At 47.6% G+C, this 23,144-nt stretch overlaps 1 protein-coding gene across 19 annotated transcripts in view; it reads right to left on the bottom strand.

Moving 5' to 3' along the window:
* Foxp (forkhead box transcription factor P) overlaps nt 1–23,144 on the bottom strand; it is a 302,571-nt gene that overhangs the window by 183,075 nt on the left and 96,352 nt on the right. The gene's annotated exons all lie outside the window — the stretch shown is intronic.

The raw sequence follows: 23,144 nt of genomic DNA, 5'->3' as shown, positions 1-23,144 counted from the left end.
TGTTTTATATTCCACCCTTACGTGTACAGAAAGCGAAGCAAAATTAAATTGTATCGAGTGGTTGATTTCGAAGAAGATACTTCTGAGAAAGACCAGACAAATTGAAAACTAATGGTAAAGTCAGTTTTGAATGTTCTCTGCATCAAAATAAACGATCCATCATCAAGTAGTACTCGATAACATTCCACAAAAAATTGTCTCCTTGACCGGCGCGGCGCGCGGGCGTAAACAGTGTGTTCTAGGCGAGCATAAATTAGCTCTCCCGGGAAAACAGGCTCTCTCCGATTAGATCTGGACGGATCGTCGACGTCGTGTATCCACGGTGGATGAGCTAGCGTCATTACAGCTCGCTTCGAGCCGTCCAATAAATAACTCGTGCCGACGAAAACAGGAGGCGCAAAGAGGTATTAGCATAGCGTTTTCGCCAGCCGGGCGTACTTAAAAGAAATTGCCGCGGAAGACGGTCGATCGCGTTTTATTGACAGCGATCCACTAATAGACCGGTTCGAATAACGGGGTAAGTTTCTGGCCGAGGCCGACAAGATCAACCGACGAGACTTTTAAAGCTGTCCGGGGAGAGAGGGAGAGAGAGAAAGAGAGAGGTTATTGGCGAGGAGGTCAGTATTTGCTCGGTGTATAGGCCGACTGTGGGGTTGTTGGCATCGTGGCGAACGTGTGCGGGGGTGGAGGTTTCAAAGGGGATGGAGGTTGCGGGGCGAGGTGGAGGAGGTTGCAAAGCGGGGAGGGCCTCGAAGGAGCTAGTGGCGCAGAATAACGGTAAGTCTAGTGTTTATTTGATGGCCCGTAATCACGCTATTTTGTCATCAACGGTAGGCCTCCTTCCGCGATCTAGACCGTCGAAGGGGTGGTTCTGCACTTACGCTTACCCTAACTCACCCTTACGCCCCCGCCTCCCCGTCCCCGGGCCGCAGCCCACTCGAGACGGAGGAACTAATTCGAAGGCTTTGCCGCAGTCGGGGCGCATCTTGCTTCCGGTATAATTCTCGGCCGCGGCGTGTGTACAGGAATATATGCCCGCGCAATCGAATCGAGATTTCTGATACCCACCGGCCGCACTACCATTGTGCTACCCTGACATGTTTGTGGCACGCGTGAAGCGCCGCCGCTACTTCCCGCTTTCTCTGACGGAACAAAGCTCCTCGCGCAACCGAAGCGATGAAGATTATTGACTGCGCCCGCTAGAGGATAAATCCGGACATTTTTCCGTAATGGACGCCGCGAGACGCACAATGGCCCCGCAGACGCGCGGCGCTATTAATGATTCAATGATATTTGTATCCTCTTTTACGTGTCTTGTCCCCCTTTGTTCCGTAGAAACTGACGCGCCAGGCCCACAGCCTGAGAGCCGATACGGCCCGTTCATACTGGATTTTAGCATACGTCATCAGCTGCGCTTGGAAAAAGAAGAGCTTGATTGTTTTAAATTTTAAATCGTCATTGAAGAATTTAGGATTGAATTCGACACTGTCACACGATTATAATCATACTAAAACTTCTATAGAACGGACTTTATACATTTACGACAAATATTGAGTCATTTAAAACCGTTAGAAAATTAGAGGAATTTATTCAAAATATTGTTATATTATTTTCCACCTACTAAAGATATTACGAAAGAAAATTAATTTCTATTTCACTACAGAAATGTCTACTACAGTGAATTCTCGATATATGTCAACAACACGGGTCTTGCCAGCGTCGCGTATCGTCCAGGAGACATACTCGAGCCGTGTTATGTTTACACTCTTCGGAGTCCGAAACCTCTCGAGCTTCGGTGCTCCTAGTGGGGATAATTCCGCGACGATTATCATCCAGGCCTTGGCGACGTATATAAAGAAATCACTGTATTGTCCCATAAAATTTCTTTACAGAACTTCTGTTTGACTCAATAGCAATTCAAGAGCAATTTCTCGACTATAAAATAGTACTTGAAGATCTGCCGTTTCACCCAAGATCTCGAAACAAAGTATCCCAACGTTTCCGAAGCAGAAAGAGCTGGCCGACGACACCGGGCAGCTGTTACGACGAGGTAATCGGCGATTCCGAACAATAGGACGCGCGAATATTTTGTTTCATGAATTATTTATGAATGCCGTGGATCTCGCATCCCGCTGTCCAAAGATTTACCGTCAAGATTGACTTTTTCCGCGGCCGCTTAAAAGAAGAATGGAACATAAACCAACGAAATGAGATTCGCGTAGGCCACACCGGTGAATAAGCAATTATCCCACCTCGCGAGATCCGTCAGATTGCATTCTGTGCATCCCGGAGTTTCAGTAGTTTTTCCAAGATTCGACGGATTCCGTTTGAACGAGATACGGTTGCGGTTGCTCGGAACGGCATGTAATAACGGTGCAAGCCACGTGAATCATCGGCAAACGCCGCACCCACGTCTCTACGCCTTCGTGCATGTTTTTGTTGTGTCTTCTAACGTGCCGTATCGTTGCCTCATCGTTCATTGCATTTCCAATGCGGCTAATGCATTGCGGTACAACGGCTAGGCCCCCGCGACTACCGGGCGAGAGAGAGAAGATGCTCGCCCGCCTGACAGGTGAAATCAGTGCATAATTTTCCACTAGCACTCTACCTTAATTTATTATCCCTCAATCTTCCCCGTGTTCGACCTCTTTGAGCTACTATTCCCATCACGGTGTCTTATTAATGATAAGACCCGCGAAAAAGTCAATGAAGAATGTGGGAATCGAGACCTCCATTCGTTATAATCGCCTCGGCACTACCTGACCGATTATGGCAAAAAGAGACACGAAATATTGCGGAGAGATTGCTGCTTCTACGTTTGATAGGCTGGTAATACAACTTCTTCTTCGATATTAACTTTTAACGCTCGGTGCAATTTATGTGTACATATACCACCAACTTGGTGCTATATTGGGACTTGGAACATTCAAATATCTTTAATTACAAGAAAGCTATAATAATATCCTAATGTCCCCGAGGCCCACCGAGTTACAGAGAAGGTTAATATTCAATATTAATTTTTAACGCTGGGTATAGTTTATGGGTACATATGCCACCAACTCGGTGCAACATTAGGACTTATAACATTCGAATATCTTTAATTACACGAAGCTATAATAACATACTAATTTCCCCGAGGCCCGCCGAGTTACAGAGAAGGTTCATATTCAATATTAATTTTTAACACTGGGTATAGTTTATGGGTACATACGCCACCAACTCGGTGCAACATTAGGACTTATAACATTCGAATATCTTTAATTACACGAAGCTATAATAACATACTAATGTCCCCGAGGCCCACAGAGTTACGGAGAAAGTTGACATTTGAAATGTTGTACTTGGAGAAGAACTGTGACTCTTAAAAATTAGAGTAGCACTATTCTCGAGAAATCTAGGATTTTTTTTTTAGAGAAGGCTTCTGTTAAAGGGTCTTAAGCTCAACGAAATCAGAGTCGAGTGCGCGAGTACGCGGTCACTCGACACGCAAAATAGAGCAACATCCGAGTGATTAATGCACGAGCTTCATCAGGCATGCCATCTTCGTATGACGCACCGTGTATTATACTCCGCGGCGAAAATTAATATTCCGGCCGCGGCAACGTGTCTTAAAATGTAAATAAGCCCGCGAGACTTGTAGGTGTCGGAATGCAAATTCTTGATTTGTCGCGCTTATCGCTCCGACGACTACGACGACGACGACGACGACGAGGACGAGGACGACGGCGACGTTGGCGACGACGATGGTGGGACGTGCGCTGGACGAGCAAAAACCATAATGTAGCATTTCGGGCCGAGGACTGAGGATGGAGAAGCAGCCTGGGGCCTCGCGAGCGCGTGTTACTTAGCTTAATGGAGAGTCAAGCAACACCGGTACACACCTCGTTGAAGGCTTAATACGCGTAAGCGAGTAATCCCCCGTGTCTCGGCGGTTTCTCGATGCGGAATCATGATTACCTACCCACCCCGACCGATTAGGTTACCGCAAATCCGTTCCACGCCACGCCGATTACCGATCCCCGATTGCTACTGTGCGTTCCCGTCTCGCTTTCGAGCACAACAAGTCCTTTCTGAGATACGTATGCTACACCGGAAGACTCGCTTTCGCGCGTCGCTTTGCCTCGGATTAGCGCTGATGTCATCCTCTTTATTACTTCTGTTCAGAAGGAAAATTGTATAACAGATCAGTGACAATTAGAGGAACAGATAGGGGCGTGGGTGTATGCATTTGTTGCCATTTCAGGTATGTTCCGTACTTTTCTCATTCCTCTATTGATCGATAAAAAATCTTCCTCTCTAATTTCATCCGTTCGTTCTCCCTGAAATTTGTCGGGCGATTTAAACGAAATTTTGTACGGTCAATCTTTACGACTTCTTCGAAAGGGACCCTCCAACTTCGTAGGGAAAAGTAACCTAACTTGGAACAGAAAATTTCTAACCCTTTGCACTCGAACGGCCACTTTGAGGGCAAAATAATTTTTAGAAACAGTTTCTATTTACTAAACTTGCGAAAAAACTTTGGTGTGTTGTCATCAGTCAACAAAGTTTTGTCTCGTTCATAAAACGTTCCGAGTCGAATGATTTCTCGGATATCGATAAAACTCTGGATTCGTCGAAACAGCTTCGAGTGCGAACGGTTGAGCTTCAACATTTATCTTCTCGTTCTAATTTGCACTTCCCGCTGCAGCGCAACCGGGTCAGATTTTGGTGTTTCCAGGACGAATTTCGGACCACCCCTTTGGCTCCGCTCGATAAAAAATAAGCTCGGAGGGCGCGTAACATCTTGCATGGAACGCAGCCGCGTTCTTCCGTGGGAAAAATCGAAACATCCCGCGGGACGAGCTTTTTCATGTTTCAACGCCTTCGGCGGACGAGCCTCGCTGGCTTTATTAATCCGAAAAGCTCTCAGTATCCCCGGAGAAGCTTTCTCCGGTGTCGAGAGCCGTCGAGGGAACGAGAGAAAGAGACTGCTGCCAGAGAGACGGAGGTGGAGAGGGAGAAAGAGAGAGAGAGAGAGGGGGTTTTGTAAAATGAAAGGAGAAAACGAGACGGCGAAAGAGGAAGAGAGGAAAGGCCGACTCGAACATTCCGCGAGCGTGTGGGGCGTGAATTGGGATTCGAGCTTTTGTACATTAATATCACGAGTGGGCGACCCAGCCCGTGTTCCTCCTTGCGAGGTTCGCCAGCCGCCCCACATCTCGACACGGCTGGAAAAGAGGGAAAAAGGTGGACCGGACCGGCAGCATGTTGCACGATCGTAAACACTTTGCATATTTCCCGTACCATTCGGCGAACCCTCCGACCTACCGGCACCTTTTCAACCGCTGCTCGTCTCTTTCCCTCCTTTCGCCGCATACCGACGCTTTGCAATTAGCCGAAATCGATTGTACGAAGGTGCAGGATGGAACGGACTCGCTATATAGCCTCGCAATATCGCTGCCCCTCTTTCCATCGTGCATTCACTCTCGCTTTTTTAAACAGCTCGCCTATTTATTTACCTGCAAATTTGATCCGAAGACAATTCTCACCGTTCTGTTGTTGACCTCGCTGCTTTGGAAAAATTGCTCGAAACTCCTACACACAGTTCAACCCCCTAATGAAATTCCTATTTGTCAAATTGAACGTCAAGCAGCTCGTCGATGATCATTCTCTGGCGATAAACACGAGCAACTACACAATTCTGAACAAAGTAATTGGAGAACGATTACATGCGACACCAAACTGAAACATATATTGTTGGCAAAGATATGATCGTATTTAATCGTGCTATTTAGTATGTTTCATCTCCGTGTTCTTATTTTATGAAAATCCCGATTGCGACGCCATCGCGTACAACACGCAATTGTGTGGTAATCGATGTGTTTTAAAAATTATTTATCTCGAGCGAAATAATTTTTCCAAAGGGACGACGAGAGCCTGTTGATAAGGTATGAAACCAGAATTGAAAATTGAGTCCCCGAGGGTTCGAATAAAGCGGAATTAAATCGCCACGTGCAAAAATGTGTAAACGAGTAGAACGCCGAAACTCGAAGCAGTTTTCGGTTAGGACAGAAGGGCCAAACACACAGCGATTCGTTAGAGACGTGAAGAACGACTGGGATAAAGAGCGAGCCTTTGTGGCTCACTTTCGGCGGGTCCGCTTATAAAAACGCAATTTCCTTGTAACAATATAGCATAATAAATGTCGAGGGTTGGCTTGTCGGGGGTTAAAGCGGCCACTTTTACTCGGCGCGGACCAAGCGGCAACCTCCGATTCGCCATTACACTTTGTAATGTACTTACGTAACTTGTGTTTATACACCAACTTTTCTGCCGCCCCCTCCCGCCTGGCTCGTCCCCTTTCCCAACCAACGGGCCATTTCAACCCTTGTCCCGCGGCGCTTCGCCCCCTCCGATATCATTTTTAATGTCTGAAAATTATCTCTGTCCCGCTACCGTTTCTCCTTCCCTCTCATCTCAGCTAGACAGCGTTCCAACCCTCCGTTTTTTCGGGGGAAAACATCTTCGCGACAAGTTGCCCCGAACTTTTAATCCCTGCCGCCGAAACTATTCTTGTTAAACATCGTTTCCCCGTGAACGGGCGTCCACGCTCTCCCGGATGAGAACGGCATCCATAAAAATTGGAAACACGCCGCACACGGCGAATTTGCTAATAAAACTAAAGGGAAACTTCTACACGATGTAGGAGACGCGGGCGGGTGCGAGCAATGCGAAACATCTGTTAGCCATCGAAAAGTCAAAAGAATAACTGAAAGAGTCGTAAACCGCGTTAAGCACCGGCTGACAAATGATTCGTTCATGCTTCGAGACTACAAAACGCTTCCGACCATGCAAAGAGGGAAAAAGAGGGAGAGAAATAATGCTCGACGTTAGTGGGTGAAAAAGCGTTGCAGCATCGGGAACACAGTCGGGGGTAGCAAAAAGATAAAGCACCCGACTAAATACTACAAAATCCCGGGACGAAAGAGTTTCATGTTGCGGGAAATTAATTTTTAATAATTTCTGACAAGCGGCTAACAATGTGCGCCCGGTTTACCCTAGCTGCGGGGGTGGGAGCGATTGGGGGTGAGGGGGGGGGGGTTGGGCTCTCGGCTCAAAGCGCACTCGGGGCGATGCAATTACGATACCTCGACGAACTTCATCAAGTCGACTGTTGCATTTTACGTTTTTTAGGTCAATACGACATTTTACAAAGGGCGCCAGGCAGAGAGACCCCGGTTTGGACGGTAACGATGGGGGGATGAGGCCGCGCGCGGAATGCGGCAGAGGCGGTTCAATGCAACTGCATTGAAAACAAGCCGCAGCAGCGAGCGCATCGATGCCCCGGGCGCTTATAATCGTTATGTTTAGTCGCTTGTGTTCCTGCATTTTCCGCAGTATTTACACTTCGCTGAAATCTCATGGAAAAATGATAAAATAAACACCGGCTCGGCGGCTTCGTCCCGCGGACACGGGATATCACGATATTTATTCTGGCTTTGTGTCGTCCTCCTATTTATAATGAACGCCGTTTACCGGTACAATGGCATCGGTCGCATGCAATCCCTATAACCGGGGGTTCCTCTGTCCTTTGTCGGATTGCTAATCGCTTGTCCTGCCCACACCCCCTACCATCCCGGCAATTCACACTTTCGGCTCGATCCCGATCGATCCGACGATATGTCTAAACGTTGCGGGGGCGAAATGCGATCGCTGATTGGCAACAACCCCTCCGACCATTCAATCTTCCTCTGACTATTCAATGAGCACGAGAAACATTCGATTTGCAGTTTAACCGGCAAAAAGTAGTTTGAACCGTCCAACTGATCGGCTGATTCGATTATTATCGATTCAACTGCGCCGCCCGACCGCTCTGACGTCCGACAAATAATTTGTGTAAAAGAGTTTATTAAAACTATTTACGACGGAACGCGTTTGTGACGGTCCCTCGCTTTTATCCATCCCCTACAGCCGTGACGAGCAATCTTTCCAGCAATCATTTCTTTTTATATTATCGCGGGACGATCGATCGCTCTCGCTCTCGTCACTAGGATATGCAAAATGAAATGTTTATGCGCCGATTACAAGAAACGGAATCAATGGAAATTTAGTTCTGATTACTTTCAATTATTTCGAAATCATCTACCCTTATTCTTATCTCCTTCTAGTGCTTGCGTAATTTTAGATAATGTCCATTTGTTCATCAAAACAGTGATCAATTCCCACGTAGTCACCAGGTTGATTAGTCACTGTCTAGAGTAATCTGGTGGGGAAGTTAGTGGAACTATAGTGGGGAGCAAGCCTCGAACCGCACAGACATTCAACACTTACATAATTAAGCATGCGTCGAAAAGACGATTCCAATAGAAAACGGATACAGTGAATTCTAGATATACGTCAACAACACGGGCCTTGCCAGCGTCGTGTATCGTCCAGGAGACAAACCCGAGCTGTGTTATGTTTACTTCGTGACCCCTCGCGGGTTTACTCCGCGGAAGTGGGGATAATTCCGCGACGTTTATCATCCAGGCCTTCGCGACATATGTAGAGAAATCACTGTATATCTGAATTCTTTGTATTTAACAACAGGAATATTTTAACTTATCACGAAAACAGAGTACACGAAGTACATAAGTTAATGATTGAAACATTAGGAGTACCATCTGATACCACCTTGCGATTACCAATAATAATATTTAAATAAGCAACCAGTGGACAGAATATATCGTGTGTATCGAATGAACAGACAATGGGAACGTAGCGCAAGCAAGTTTTTCTATACCGATTCGGTCGGTCCGCTTGCACACTTAGGCAGTATTTGTTCCGTGCCGACCGTCGAACGACACGAATGATATTTGCTGGGAGTTGAACGGCAAACTAAACAGAATACAAAGTGCCGGGTCCTGTTGCGCGAGGTAAAGTGACAACCTTCGCCTGTTTCCAGGAAGCATAAGCTATCTCGGTGGCCTGTCGCTTCTGCCCGCAAATGTATTTTCATTGTCGTTTTATCCCTCCTCCCGCGCCACACACCGTCGATCGACGCCCCAGCTTCTCGCGATTTCACAGTGAGTTTGATTGTTTTTCGAATGAACGAGGTGGAAGGAGAACGGCGAGGAGGGGGGGGGGGTGGAAGGGAGACGAAATTATAAATAGACGACTGGACACGGACACACGGCGGCGTCGGGTGTTCTATTACCTTTTCACGCGGCGAAAGCCGAGAACTGGGAGCCCGGACGCTGCTCGCTCCTCGCAGATAGAAATTACGCGAAAGTTCACCGCTGTCGCTCGATTCGAGGTAAATTGATACAGGCTCGCGCATTGTCGGCTCTAACAACCGTCGAGTAATTTATTGTCAGCGAGCGTGCGCGTCTACCCGCGCCGCAATACCCCGCCGCTGCAACAAATACATACACCATTGTCCCTCTGCGCCACCGCGTGCCCGCTGTCGCACAACTAACTAAGAAACTCTACCAACAGCTACGCTCAAAAATTGCGGAGGACTTTTATTCAAAATTTACAATATCCCGTCCGTCAGAAAATCGTCAAACAATCCGTGAATTATCTGGGATCTGATCGCGTGGGCATCGAAAATGACTTGTAAATTAATGAACTAAAAAAACTGGTCTTTGGGGAACAGAGTCCTGTCCACGATACAATTCTGGTATCGATCGCGTGGACATTGAAAATGGCACCGACGAGGATGAAGGCCAAGAAGTTTCTAGGGTAAAAAGTTGCAGGGACTCCGGTAAGCAAAATGACTCTCGTGTATTAGAAATCTGGTTTCCGTCGCGTGGCCATCGAAAATGGCACCGTCGAGCTGGAAGGGCGGCCGGAGTCCTGGCTGAAAAAATCCCCGTCGCGGGGATTGAAGATTCAAAACGCGTCCTTCGGCCAACAGAGTCTGACCCAGGGAATTAGCTTGACCGGCAACGATGCAGAAAGTCGGGAATGTGCGCGCATTGGCTGTGGGAGGGGGGGGGGTTTGTTGCAACGGTGGAAGAGAGTAGAACCGTCGCGAGCGAACCGACTGAGCCCCGGTAAACAATCCAGACGGCGTCCACACGGTCCATCTCTGATTGCTAATGAATCCTAATGCTATTATGCATACAACAACTGGAAAAAAAACCTTAGGTCCGAGAGCAGGCGACGGGAGGGCAGGAGTCGCCGGACCATTCGACCGTGACGTCGTTCTCTTCACGCTGGCCCGCTTCGGCTCTCTGCCCGTTTGTCCGTACGTTTGTCCTACTACACGCGTGCACGTTCTCCTTTGTGCTCGTGGCTCTTCGCTAGCTCGCTCGCTGATTCTCGCTCATTCGCTCGTTCGCTCACTCGCGCGCGTCTGTGTACTTCTGGGACAAAGAGTTGTGCAAACACCAGTTTACCAACCGGGGGACACATTATTGCCCCGGACCCTGGGCTTGGGCAAGTTACCCGACAGGCACTTCGTTAGCGCGATCCTTTTTGCTCGTTACCTTGCCGGTTACTTCGACCTCGATGCGTTACGATCGTTACGATACCTGTTTCGACCTGGACACAGGTCGAGCTGTCAAGAGGTTACGCTCGTGAAGGATTTTTCTGCGCTGTTATCTCGTAGTCTATACATTGCTGAACGTGGGGTAGCAGAGCCCAGACTGTGAATATGCTGTGGAAAATATATTGCGGTAGGTCGCGGAATTCATCATGACAGTTGGGGGATGATTTTGATGGTTACTTCATCAAGGGGACCAGTTACCCTCGATTGTTAGTACAAGAGAAATGTTAACCCTTTGCACTCGAAGCTATGTTAACTCCAAAACGAAACAGTTCTTCCGACCTAGAATATTTCCCTCCTATATATTTTTTTTCATATTGTACATACGAAAATGGTGCAGTTCACTCGTACAATACTGAAGTGTTTAGTAATTTATTAAATACAAACAAATTTAATAATGTAAAAAATATTTTGAATAATGATACAGCAATTTTTAGTGGCGCCTTACAGTCGCCGTTCGAGTGCTAAGGGTTAAAATTTAAGGGATACAAAGGATTCACACTTTGAAGAACGTATAATTGAACTGACTGCGACGCAATATGTTTCTACTATTGACTGATGGTGTCGCGTTGAGAGGAAAAATTTTGATGAATAGTGGACCTCAAAGTTTCCTAGCTCCAGCAAATATAAACGAGAGAGTAATTGTTTTAAAATTGCGATCGACCAGCGTAATGAAATTTCCTTAGCACCCTGAGTGGTTGGCAGGGTGCCAGCGATTTCCAGTAGAATTAAAAGCAGCATAAACACGGTCTCAAAAGGAACAGGATGAAATACGCGTTTCGTGCGCGGTTCAGCGATCACTGCGAGGTGTAATTTGCAAAAGTGTAAGGTGGGGAAGACGGTCCCGCGAGTGTCGTAATTTCGTAAACACCGAGTTATCGGTTTTATTGTCAGCGGGCTACGGTCTCTCCCGCGAACAACAGCAACAACCGGGGCGCACGTAACGCGCATTAATGCGAACGAGCAGCCGCGAAGTAAGATTGGCGAAAAGGGGGTTCGGTGGGCGGGCTGCGGGGGCGGGTAGAGAGTGTATATCGTGAGGTAAGCACGCGATGACGTGATTCTATCGATTATTAAACGAATAATATGCAGTCGCTCGCACTGCCCTGTACCATGTGCATCGAACCACACAGGCAATTTGGGTATGCATCGTATGCATGAGTTTATGATCGCGCGAAAATCCGGAATGTTCGGTACGGAGTGATACGATGGAAACGAAATAGAGTTCCCGCGAAACTAATTTCATGGAACGGTTACAACCGACGCCTCGAAAATGCCGTAGCCCCCCCTCCCCTTCCCTCCTCTTTCGCGATTCTAAAATTAGGAGTTACACGAACGCGAGGGCTGCGAATCTTTTTTTCCTCCTTTTTTTTCGCGTTCCGTTTCCCACCCTCTTGGATAGGGGTGATCCTGTTTTGCGCGACGATAGACTATTTTTTCATCGCGATATCAACCCCCTTTTTACGGGGTTCGAAATACTTCATTCCTAATGCGTTCTGTTCATTTTATTACATTTTATTTGGCAGTTTAATTCCTGTTTCGTGCAGGCTGCTTCCAAAATCATGGTGTAAGAGGCCAGGTGACGATTCTACACGCAGAAATACGTCGAGAAGGAGGAATAACATTTTGTTGTTTGACGCTCCGTTTTCGAGAAAATCGAGATTGAAAATTCAGTTGATACGCGCGATGCGTCCGTGCATGGTCGACCGAATCTTCTTACTGCAAGTGCCGAGACGCGCAAGCTCGACGGGTCTTCAAGCTCGCGTCTCTCGAGAACGAGGCGAATTTGAATAAAGACAAACTGATACTTCAGTTTTTAGACTTCTCGATTACGTATTTATGCAGTTACAGCTAAATAAATCCTGAGGAAAATTTCGAGACACTTCCTTTTTGGGTTGATGAATCAATATCGCGGGAAGCAGAGTTCTATTTCAGGCCAATCTATAAAAGGTATAACTATAAAAACGAATAAGATTGCGAGTCAGTGTGAGGGGTCCTTCTTGTACCGGTTCAGTGACGTATTGTACCAGACAAAAATTCTACAAAGCTCGAATCAATTTTCTAGTCGATGTCCACGAGAGGAACAACGCGGGGGTGGTTTTTAAAGCACAGATGGCAAGGGATCCCATTTTTGGAAAGTTTGGGTTGCGAATCCGGCTGGAACGTAAATAGAACCGTGCAGTCTGAGTGCGGATCGATTATCCGGTCGGTTGATCGAAAGACAGTGATCGTAGGATTGAGAGAGGCTGGCGAGAGAGGGTAGAAGCGAAGGGTCGGCCGATTTATCGCGAAATGGGAGAAGAATCGAACGGAAGAACGCCGCGGGGTCTGTGCACAGGCCGCGATGATCCAACGCCACCCTCTCGAGGGGATGAACGGGGAGGCGAGGTAAAGCGAGGCGAGAGCGAGAGGGTGCAACAATAGCGAGACAGTTACTGTCAACACACTCGGCGCACATTAGTTGTTTCGCGGAAGCGGCTAAAATGTAAAACGAGGAGATACTCCGGGAACAAAAGGAGGAACGTTGGAGGTGGAAAAGGTATAGGATCAATACAATAGTATATTTGTACAGACCGACTGATGAGGGGTGGTGCCTCGCGAGTGGGAGGCACGGCTGGGGGTCGGCTGTGCCAGGGGGTTGAGGGACGTGTCTGTTGTTTACCGTGGAAAGGGCCAGAGGGTTGCGGAGGTAGGAAAAAACAAGCAAAGACGATAGCGCTATAATAGGTCTCCGTGCTGCGACAAACCATTCCTGCCACCGTGAATTGCTCGCTGAAACACTGGGGGTTCTTATTCCTCCAAGTAGAAACATCCCTCATTACTGTATCGGGCTCTGTCCGCAAATAAACCACCCCTGCTTCCACCTATTCCTACCTTACCAAGCTATTTTTAGGAAAGATTCGTTATAGCTCATCGAAAATCGCAGGACGTCTAGAAACAATCTTACACACATACATATGTTACTCACGAATGCACAACTTCCCAGATATTAACACTAAACGATCAACGAAAATGATAAGATCAACTGCAAAGAGCCTAAGGTAGGTATAACTTGTACTGAGCTTAGTACCAGCCACGGCTTGGCGATTTGTTGGGTAAAAATACGATGAAGCATTCATTAATCCGAAGTCTGTTCCGGTTTCGAAACTATAATGTCCATCTATAATTCCTTTTTTTTTTTCTTGTTTGAATTTGTCAGAGAGCTCGATAGTTCCAGTATCGACAGAAATATACAGCTACTATACGACTCCTTGTCGAGGGTTGGACTTATTGTTCCGCGGAAAAGTTTCATCGTTCACAGTATAAGCTATTTGCGAGCGAACGTAATACTCTCGACAGAAGTCCCTCATGTTTTTCTAATCTGTTGACAACGCTACGAGGAAAAGTTCTGGTTATAAACACCGAGCGAAACGCGCTTCCAGCTAACACTGCTCCCGTTCTATAGACACGATCGTGTTTTATTGATCAAGGTCGCGTAATTATTGTGTTTAGGGTCGGCAAAAGTGGGGGAGTCAGAACGTTTTTCCTGTAGCTCCAGTACACACGTACGTATTCGGGTCAACAACGGGTGATTTAATCTGCGACGGGGAACGAGCTAGTGGGTCGGAATTGAAACCCAGATCCCTTCCTTCTAGGGCAATTATACTAACAAATTAACGCGATCAGTCTCCACACCTCAGAATCGTTCTATATTTCACCAAACTTGCAAATCTTTCCAGGCAAAAGAAAAATTTTACAATGCCTCTGGAAAGATCCGCACACTATTCTTGAACAAAATTAATAGGGACTGAGCTGGATATTTTAAAATATTTATACGCTCCTTAAAAATTCAAATGTTCTATATAATCTTAACTAGAATAAAATTAAATCAAATTAAACACAATAAAATGCGCAAGTATTTCTCTGCACAAATTCTAAAAAATCTTAATAGGTTTGTGTTTCAGAACAAACACAGCTAAGCAGAAATTTAATTAGACAAAATAATTCTACGCTCCTCGAAACCCATGAATATTTACCGTAAAAAAATTCTACAAATCTTTACCTGTGATCGATACATTATTCCTAACTAGGAGGGATCCGATTAAATGTTCTAAAATAATTCTACGCTTTGAAATCGAAAATATTTTGTTTGAAAGAATTCCAGACAATTTCGGGATACAATTTATAATACATCATTGAACCGAATGTTCACGATACAGGGAACGGGAATAAAGAAAAGCGTAAGGTATCCAGAATTATTCCGGCGTGATTATCAAGAGTGAAAAGTTCCGCCGATAATCAGACGATCGGCGGGTCCCAGCGGCAACAAGCTCGCATATACGCGACCTCTCGAAATCATTATGTCATATCCACTTCATTTGTCCAACCCTATCACGTGTATCCGTCCACCCGTGCGTGCGTGCGCGCACTTGCGTAGCTAACCCCATTGAATGGAACGTACACAGGCATCCGCTCACTCGGCCAGAGCTTTTTCGCTTTTTGTTTTTTATTCAGGTTTTTGCCCCGCCAAACAACGGGGCGAAAGCACAAAGGATTTCCCGCGTTGCAAGCTGCGCGGCACGGCTCGGACCGGCCCGGCCCGGCGCGCGGCGGTATCATTAAACAAAAATGAAAGACAGGGCCTAATTAATAGTGTTGTCGGCGCGCTCGCGCGAGCACGGACACGAGCGTGCGTGCGCGCATACGTCCGTGTGTTTCATACATTGGAACTGCAACTACTGTTGGACGCGCGTCCGGTCACGCTTAAAGCTCGCATGGAGCGGCGTGCCCATAAATAATAGCGTGACTGCAAATATTCGTTTAATAAATAAGCCCACGATTCGCTGATAATCGAGCCGGATCGTAATTAATCAGCGTTATCAGCGCCGGCTCTTGCCTGGGCGCTTTGTAACTCGAGAGGGTCGAGGACTCGGTGAAAAAAATAGTTTCGCGTAATTCATCAACTCTCGTCGGAGAAGCGACAAATAATTGGCCAACCGACGCGGCGTGCGACGCGACGGCGCTCGCAGACTATCCGATAGATTCTTTCCCGGATGCGCGTATGCATGCGCGATCATGCGGTCGGGAGCGTCGAGAACGTTTGAAACGTATATTTCGCAGCGTTATGCCAGCACAGCTGGCCTCTTCGAGTTACGCGGCAATTAGCAAATATGCAATAACTATGATTAGAGTAACGGTATCGCAAATAGAATATTTTCATTTGACAGGTATGTAATCTGTGACGCGGCGCAGCGCCGCGCCGCGCCCTCCGGCATGGCAGAAGGGACAGAGGGAGGCGAGCACGGGGTCCCGCAACAAAGAGCTCGGTTTGCAAAATGAGGATCGAAAATCAAAGCCCACTTAATAACGCGCTGATGAAATCATTTGCGCTCGCACATTTCGAGTATCGAAAATGTCAGACGTTGAGGGCCATCCAGCCGGTAATGTATTTTTGATTAAGTGGCCCGGGTAATGGTAATAAATAATAAAACGGAACACTTGTTTACAGGCGACCGCAATTGAAATCGGAGCCCCGAGTCCGGCTAATAATACAGATATGGTAAATACCATATCGCGAAGAATGATTACCGATCCACCATCGCCCCTCCTCCACCCCGGGGCGCATTGATCTGCTCTCTCACTGCCCGAAGAAACATATACGGTCGAAAATATTATCAATGAAATTCACTATTCCATTTCGTACTCCACGCGATGAATGAAAAAACCACCCTGCAGAAAAGGGGTGAACACTGTGTTATAAAAAAAAAACAAATGAAACGTAAAACTGGGAACCAATTGAAAGCGATTATGCGGCAGCTTGCGATTATGCTAGAACTGTAACTGTCAGAGAGTCAGGGGTCAGGTCTGGGCCAGGCGCGTTAATTCCGATTTTCATCGCAGTCCCATCCACCACCGCAAGAAGAGGGCAAACAATGCCTAATCAATTCGGTAAGAAGGCAAATAAAGCTAGAAAGATTGAAAGCGACAACTATGCGTCAACTTGCCGTCATGATAGAACTGATTCTCTCTGAGGGAAAGGAATGAGTTCCCACGGGTCCGCTTGTCAATGGGAACGACGATCCACCTGTGCGGCATCCGGGAGATCTTGTCTGGAGGGGTTCAACGACCTTGAAACGGTAGAAAGGGGGATGAAAGTAACGCGTGTGTCCACGGGCCAAGGCGCGATCTCAAGGGGTTGCGGGAGAAAATTCGGTGACAGTATCTCAATATACCCCGGGGGAGGTATTCTAACGCGCTGGCGAGAAATCCGCAGAGGAGGGTGGTAGCCGGATCGCAAAGGACCCGAATCTCGACGTGGACCACCCCTGATTCCTGGCACCTTTCTGAAATAATCCTCGTGGACGATACGTGGGGGCGGTGTGCGAAAGAGGGTGGCAAGAGGGGAAGGGGAGGGGATGCTGCAGCTCTGCGTGCGCGAGGACCTGGGTAGAAGGGTGAAACTTACATATGACAAATTCAACGCGCTCCTTCCTGTCCTTTCTTCCTTCCTGCCGGCACTGACACCTATGGCCCTGGGCCACCGCTCCGCTATTATTATTTTCATTCCTTCCCGCATGTCTGTCTGTCTGTCTCCTCTGTCTGACTGTCTGGCTTCTGCACCTTCTCGCACCCCCCAGGGCCCACCCGGGATCTCTTTTTCGGATGTTTTTAACCACCTTCTCCAGCCCCCAGACCAACTCCCCCGCCCCACCCCCCGACCACCGAAAACCTCTTTCCACGTACGTGCTCGCTCTCTTAGTTTTTTGCACGCAGGGACACGTGACTGCGGATCCTCAGGACATCGGCGAGGCCTTTGTGCGACGGAAAGATTCTTCCTGACACGGGACAGAGAACGCCGTACTCGGTCAACCACCCCTGCACGCGCGAATACCGTACAACTTCGGTATTCTGAACTAATTCCGGACTATAGGTAGCCGTTATAGTTGTAGGGCTAGATGGAATTTTGACTGAGTTGCACGGTACAACATTTGTCGCATACGTGTCGTTTCGTACAGGCTTGTTTGCCTGTGGAAAGCGTTCGTTGACAAGTAGACCGCGGATTTTATGCGTTTACGACGAAAACGGTAAAACGTAAACACATCGGAAGAATTGAACGATGTTATGTTATGCTCGATTTATTAAAATTATTCAAAGGGCAAACGCGCTTTCATTTCACTTTTGTTTCTTGTAACTGACTTGGACAATTTTCGTTCTGCATAAAGACACGCAGTCTAGTAATCAGAAAGGATTTAGAAGGTTAAGATAATCGAGGTTCCGGTCTTGGTGCATGATTTGAAAGGACCTGCAGAAGCTCCTAGCCTAGCTAACTACCAATTCTCGATCTACCACTAAAATCTGTAATTGTTACTATTTCGATGGAAAAATTTCGCCTGCGTTACGACAGAGGCTAGAACCACCCCTAATCGGAGAGAGGATCATCATTTCGAGCGATTTCGAGGAGACTCCTTTTTTGCCGATAGAATGCCGAGTAGCGACCGCTATGGGGAACGTTATTAAAAGAGGGTAGAACGAAGCACCTGCACTCGAATGGGGGTGCGTAACCCCTTGAGGACTTAATAAGAAGGGTAATAATAACCAATTTTATTGAACGTCAGTCCGTTTCTTTGATATACCGGCTCGGCCGCAGCGAAGGTAAGCTCACATTAATTTCCCGGCAAATAACCGGGATTCAGGGGTTGCGAGGGGTTGATCGCGGTGGTGGAGATCTCTCCCCCCCTCTCTCTCTCTCCCTCTCTCTCTCTCTCCCTCTCTACGGATACCGTACGTGTCCAGAAAATACGGTCTCCCGTCTCCGTGGAAAATAATGCCATCAATATAAAAAAGGCGACCCGCCCGCGACGACGCGGTAATAGAAACCGATTTGTCAGGAAGCTTTTACATTTCGACGCAGCGGGTTTCGCATCTGATAGCCCGTTTTATCCCGCGGGACCCTGTGTGTCCCCGTGTACCATGCCCCTCTAACCGCCTCGGACGTTCTCAACGGTACAGGGAAAATCACACCCCCGCACCCTCTCGCCAGAGCCGGCCGCCGTGTGTCCGAGTCATCCCCCTTTGCCACGGCCAATTCCTCGTCTTCTTCGCTTATAAAGCCGAGTAGATAGGGAATCTTGTAAAATGGCCCGGCGAAAAGACAAATATTACCGGGGATCACTGACACTGAGACGCGATTTATTTCACGGGATTCAGCACTGCTGCTGCCACGACACTCCTGGATACCCACACGTCCGATAGCCACCCCTAGATCTCACTCTCTCTGCCAACCCTGATACCCCTTCGACTCTGGGAAATTCGGCTCCGCAGGATCCCGATGCATAAGATTGGAACCGAGGGTCTTGCGAAGATCGCAAAGGGGTGCATTTACAAATATTTTCCTTTTCGTTGGACAACGCACGATTTTTCTTTTGGCAACTTGTAGGGGGTCGAGTTCACCGTGGTTAGTTGCCTGTGGATTCTTTTAGTTAATTTCTGTGAACGTATTTTTCGTACGTTTTTGATCATTCTTCTGTTAGTTTCAATATAAGTAGCCGACAAGTTTAATTTATTATATAATAAAAGAAACGGAGGGACAGGAAGTTGATCTACGGGGCTGGAACTCTGGATCAAGATAGGTCCAAGTCAAATCTAAGATTAATGCAGTTATCGCGAATTTAAAGACATTTCCCTTTTTTCCTCCCGTTGATGTCGGCTTCTAGATTGCGCTTCGATTGTTCCGTAAGGGTGCATCGAAGTGATACAAAATTACAAGGAAACAATTGCATTCCGATTTTTTGACAAACTAATGAATAGAACAGAAAAGTATCGGACTTGACCGTTATGCATTGCCAAAAAATGCCCTGCAATCGACAAGGGATACAATAAACGTGGTTTTCGGCGAATAAGGAGCCTTCCATCTTTGGCCAGGTCCGAGTTATTAGGGGGGCCAGTATGAAAAAGGGAATTGCGCAGCGGGTTCGACTCATTTTAAAACTTAAAGCCCGTCCATTCGCGATGTTCGTGGAAAGGGCGCGGTGGCGGGCAGAATGGCGGAAAAGCTCCGCGGCGAGGATCGCGGGGGTGGGTTAAGGGGGCTACTGTTAATTGAAAACTACCGAAAAGCACAATTGCAGGAGAATTATTTCTATTCATTAGCCGGTTGGTCGAGCCAGCCGCCGAAAAACTTTTCCTCGACCAGGCGTTTTTTCCTCCTCTTTCCTCCAACCCCCGCGGGCCAACGGCTCCTCGTGGCCCGCCTCCCGCACCCTTCGCCAACCCCTCGCGCACCCCCTCGATCCGACGGTCGCGCGTGGCGTAATTATGTAACATAAATACAATCCCTCTCGCGACGTAATTTTTGCGGTATAAGCTCAAAAGCCCGGGCCCCAACCCCGCGCGTCCACGCGAGCCGAGCCGAGCCATGGCACTCTCTTTCTCGCAATCTCTACCCCCCCCCCCTCTCTCTCTCTCGACTCTCCCTCCAGTCGCGGAGAAAGAGAGAGCTTTTTCAGGAACGCTTTCGCAAATCAATTTATGGCGTAACGCGGACGTTCTCATTGTCCGCGGCTAGTAGCCGACGCTCGCCTCGTGGCTAAACCTTTTGTAACACCAGCGGCCATTGTTGTGACAGAAAATTATATCGTAATGCTTATTTATGGAAATTCGGTGCCGGCCTTTGTCGCCCCTTGTCAAGTATTACATGCAAATGGCCTGGTAATGGCGGTTCTTTCCGAAACCCGTTGATTCATTAGCTCGAATTTTGATTGTCTCAAGACGATGGTACCTCCGACGGGCAGAACTACTGGCACAGGTAGCTCTTAATCATACAAATTGTGCAAATTTGTGCAATGCTTTGAGTCTGATCTATGCTGTAGGCCTTGCACAATAAAAATGTTTGCAGCATTATCGGTAAATTAGGTTCAGAGATACAGGCCCTAGACACAGGTGTAAGTTTCGATAGCCTTCGCAACGATTTATGTCTCCGAGGAAAATATTGTCATCGTGTAAAGGATCTTTGTGCAGAAAGGGTTGAAGCATTCGCTTCGAGCGATATCAAGTGGCGTCTACAAAACGAAAGTAGCCCGGGGAAGATGCTTCCGGGAATTCCGGCGGGAGTATTTTCGTCAGTCAATGAATTTACAACCCCTCTTTACCGAGTTCACCCTTAACCGCTTAACGAGAACTGCTTCACGGCACGTGAGAAAAAAAAGCTAACTGGTTCGGTGGAAGGTGGATGGAAGCGGGGGCTGGGGCGTGTAAGCGGTCTTGAGGGGTGAATTAGCGCGAAATAAGTGCAGAAGAGCTTCAACAGCCTTGGGGTGGAAGGGGGGTGGGGCAGGTGTGTGGGGGTGGGCCAAAACGATAGAACCACCACCACACAGCTTTCGCGTTCGCGTGTACATACACGTATACACACTATCGCGGGCGCGAGACCCATAAGAACGTCGTAAGGGGGTGGGTTTCGGGCCGAATGAGACGATACCTAACTGGGGTAGGTGAAGGGAAACCCGTGAACGCGTGGGTGGAAGCGAGACGCCGGAAAACGACGTAACGCGCATAAAGTAAATTGCCGCGAAATCTGCGCGCGGGCTTCCAGAACGGTGCGGATAAGCGAAACAAATAAAATAAGAACGAAAGACGAGCCGGGAGGAGATAACACCCGGGAAGAGGTGAAAAGGGTACCGAGGGTAATGTGATTTAAGGGCTGTAAGGCACTGCATTTCAAACGGGCCAACGAGAAACCTTTCCGGGAACCTTTCGCGATTTTCTACCCTTTTCTACCCTTCACATATTCACCGATTAATTGCGAGATCTCGAAGCCGCAAGGGTAGTTTCTGGACACTGTTAGATTCTTACTGTTTTGCGAGTACTGCGATTCAAGGTCATGGTTAGTAAATATGATTTCTGGAGACCCTTTAAATACTATTAGTCTTTAAGAGAGATTTCGTTAGTTAAAATTACTGTAGGTGTTTTCATGAGATCTGGCTGCAGTAATTCGCAAGTTTGGAATTAATTTAACGCAGCATGAAAAAGTAGAGTCCACAGACATGATCGCTCGAAATCATTCTGCACAGACGAATTCTCAGATCAGAGCTCGATTCAACTCAATACTGCAGAGTAACAAGGTATAAATGCGTCAATGCTCTTAAAATTGTGAAATGTTTCGCAATAGATAAAGATTATACGAAGATCACATACAAACTGAAAAGAAAAATTCCCTAGTGGGTCGTCAAATAAGTCCAAAGACCAAATAAAAAGTGATCGGGTGTACAGTTCCAGTCAAAACGGAGCATCAGAAATAAAGATTTGACGAGGGCAGTTTGTCCAGTCCACTGCAGCTCGCTGGAACGACAAAGCGGTTCGGTTTATCGCCGAAAACGGGATTCGCACGATTCCGGGAATCAGTGCTCTCCCCGGGCGGGTTGGCGCGTTAATTGCGAGAAACAGGAAGCGCGGGAAACTAGAAAACAGAGAGAGCGTAACGACGTGGTTTATTTCCACCCCCGCGACGCGTTTTTTCGTCTCTTTTTCTGGAAAGAACACTCGGCGCCAAAGTGGGAGCTAATAACATAAACGAGGAAGCGGGCCGTGTTGCTTTCCTTTTTCCCCCAGTATATGTGCTTCCTCTCTCTCCCTCTCTCTCTCTATCTCTCTCTCACTCTTTGCTGTGCGTGTGTCTGCGCTCCTTTTTTTATTTCGCGCGCTGGCCCAGCCGCCGCCGTGCGCATAAAGTGGCGAATATGGGGTGTGAAATGCATGTCGGTTTCACGGGGGTTGCTGGGACGGTAATAGGCGGCCCGGGGGTGTGGGAGAGGGTGGAAGAAGGGGTTGAAAGGGGGGTGGGTGGAGAGAGGGTCGAAGGGGTGTGTAGCACACGCGGACTCTCCGAGAGAGTCGGGTTCTGGAACGGGCTCGGGTTGCACGAGTCAACTTGGCGCTCATTGGCTACTTGCCGGCGACCGCCGCTCGCGAAACATTAGTATTCTCTGCTAATTAAAATGTAACTGAAATTGTAATGGTCTGCGTGTGCCGGCGATACGGGAACGACGAAACGCCGTGGCTGCTCTCTCTCTCTCTCTCTCTCTCTCTCTCTCTCTCTCTCTCTCTCTCTCTCTGCGGGGGTGTGGGAAGAGCCGACGGTGTCGGAGCGTTACACCGTGCACCGGCTAACGGACGATGTGTGCTTTTTCATGCTCGGCTTGTGGACTGAATAGAGGAAAACGCCCGTTCTGGAAAAAGACTGCGTCACGCCGGGATTGTTCCTATTACTTTTGCCCCGCCACTATTATGAATATTGTGCGACGCGGTGGACAGATCGCGGATACGCGCGACCACGAAAATCCCATGCAACGTGTATGCTCTTCATTGTAGCCTTTCAATCGTTTCTCAGCATAGAACAAGGTTCCCTTGAATTCTATGTTAAATCCTTCAGGAAATCACGAAATATATGACAGTGTTTTTCATGTTCTGACAATGAATATCCATGGACAGGACTAATAAAGTCAGATAAGAGCCGTAATGATAATACATAACCAACGGCCCTTCTATTTAAATAATATTTGGGACTCCCTTTTTCATCGCAGTTATCTCAAAAAATGTAGCATATTAAAAATGTAGCCCCTATGCCTTGATTTTTACCCACTACTCAATTTAAAAGAAG

Source organism: Halictus rubicundus, chromosome 1 (genome assembly GCF_050948215.1).
Source record: "Halictus rubicundus isolate RS-2024b chromosome 1, iyHalRubi1_principal, whole genome shotgun sequence".
Lineage (NCBI taxonomy): Eukaryota > Metazoa > Arthropoda > Insecta > Hymenoptera > Halictidae > Halictus > Halictus rubicundus.
This window is presented reverse-complemented; position numbering and strand designations above follow the sequence as displayed.